Source organism: Pteropus vampyrus, unplaced genomic scaffold (genome assembly GCF_000151845.1).
Source record: "Pteropus vampyrus isolate Shadow unplaced genomic scaffold, Pvam_2.0 Scaffold76, whole genome shotgun sequence".
NCBI classification, from domain to species: Eukaryota; Metazoa; Chordata; class Mammalia; order Chiroptera; family Pteropodidae; genus Pteropus; species Pteropus vampyrus.
In genome coordinates this window covers 4,738,970-4,741,077 of record NW_011888857.1, presented here as the reverse complement: position 1 = coordinate 4,741,077, position 2,108 = coordinate 4,738,970, and positions in this window count along the sequence as shown.

Here is a 2,108-nt window from a genome sequence, read left to right as displayed (position 1 = left end):
AAGATATATTAATTGAACTAAAATTATTATGGAATGAAAATAGTCACATGTCGAAATTCCATAAAAAAATAAAAAAATTTTCCTAAGTAATAGCATTTTTCCTCATTAAAGAAATGATGATTTGGATCATAGCATTATGTTCAGGTTTTAAAATAAAAAGTATTTTATTCAATTATTCAAACCATATGTTATATTTTATTTATAAAATTTGCCATCATGAATCCATGCAGTTTTCTTTATATGCTTCAGGTGCAATATATACTGGATCTTTATATTAAAAAAAAACTATTTTTGGCAGTGGTAATTTAGAAGTCACTTTCATGAAAATGCCACATGAAAACATCTGGAATTACTCAAAGTCATAGTAGAAGTATTTATTTTCATTGTCACAGCAGATTATCTCTATTACAAATTTTGCAATGTATTCAATTTTGATTTATAAAAATCGAAGTTTAATATTTTCCTCCTGCATATGGAGAATATAAAATTTTAAGTGTGGATACTGAAAATTAAAATTATATTTTGGAGAATATATTAGATTGACCAATATTTATCACTTTGTATTTTTGTTTTAAAGAGTCAAAAATCATTACCTATAATCATCTTTTGTGTAACTGAATACTTTATTAATTCATTCAAGATATAGTCATTGAATACCTACTATTTGTAAGGGTACTAGAGCCTGTGCATTGGGTACTAAAGATTCAATGGTGAGCAGGAAAATACATGTTAATTTTCCTTACGGAGCTTATAGAAATTGAACAAATAATGTACAATGACAACCCTGAGAAATGTACATGATGCAGTGAGACTATATGTTATGGGCATTTGAAATCCTCTGGAGATGTCATCCTGAGGAGGTGATGATACTGATAAGACATAAAGAGAATACAGCAGTCAATTTAGGTGCCAAAGGTGATAGAGGTGATGGTCAAGAGGAGTAAGCAGCCAAAGAAAGGGAATTCCAGGCAAGGAACAATAGAAGCCCTGTGGCTTACTACATTAAAGGAAATGAAAGAAAGCATCACTGTGACAGATGTACAGGGAACAAAGAGTATTGTAGGATATATGAGTTTGGAGCAGTAGACAGAAGTGAAACCAAGCAAGACATTGTGGACCATGTTAAAAGTTTTTACTATTTTATCCTGAGGATTATAACGAGCTTGATTTTAATAAAAAGATGTCATTTGTTGTATTTGCACTGATGAATTAGAAAGGATTAGGAGCGAATGGGGAAGGGCACTTTAGGAGGTTAATGCAATAGTACCAATGAATACTCTAGTACTTAGATACGAGAAAAATTCAGTATATGGCATGTTCATCTGTGACCTTTCCAGGGACCTTCTTTTAGACCTCATCTCTTACAGTCTCTCAAGCCCACAACCATACATTCTACACTTCTTACTCTTCTGGGAATGTTACAGCCTCTTTCTTTCTTCTGACTCTGTACATAGTGTTTCTTCTACTCCAAATGCCACTCTCCTTTCTCTGCCTCTCTCTTTCTTCAAAACACAGATCAAAACTTACTTCCTCAAGAATACCTTGCCAGTCCTCCTCAGGAAGAGTTCGTGGTTTCCACCTCTCTGCTGGATTAACACCTTATAACAACCAAATATGTAATATTTATCATATCGTGCAGTGATTATTTTTGTTTTTCTTCACCAACAGAACAGTGGATTTCAAGCTGTTGTTTCAAGTCATCCAAAATTATTCAATGAACTCTATGGTAATCTAAAATATAAAACAAAAGCAAAGAGTTTGTCACTTTAGCCAGGGATAGGGGTTTCATGACTCCTCTAAACTTTCCTTGATGAATCAAAAATGACCCCAGGTTGACTCCATCTACAGAGTCTAAAATTAAATCATAAAAATAATACACATCTTGGATTTAATATTGGTAGAAGTTGTAACTCATAAAATAGCTATTTTAAGATATATAATCTAGAAAGCCATAATCTATTACCTTTAGAGTAGTCAAGGCATCAAGCTAGTAGCAGTCTCTGTACCTCACAAACTCTAGGACACAAGTCAAGTTCCAAGAATGAATCTTTTGAAGCCATTTCACTTGGCTTGTGATGAAAGATAAGCAGCCTACTCCATCCAACCCC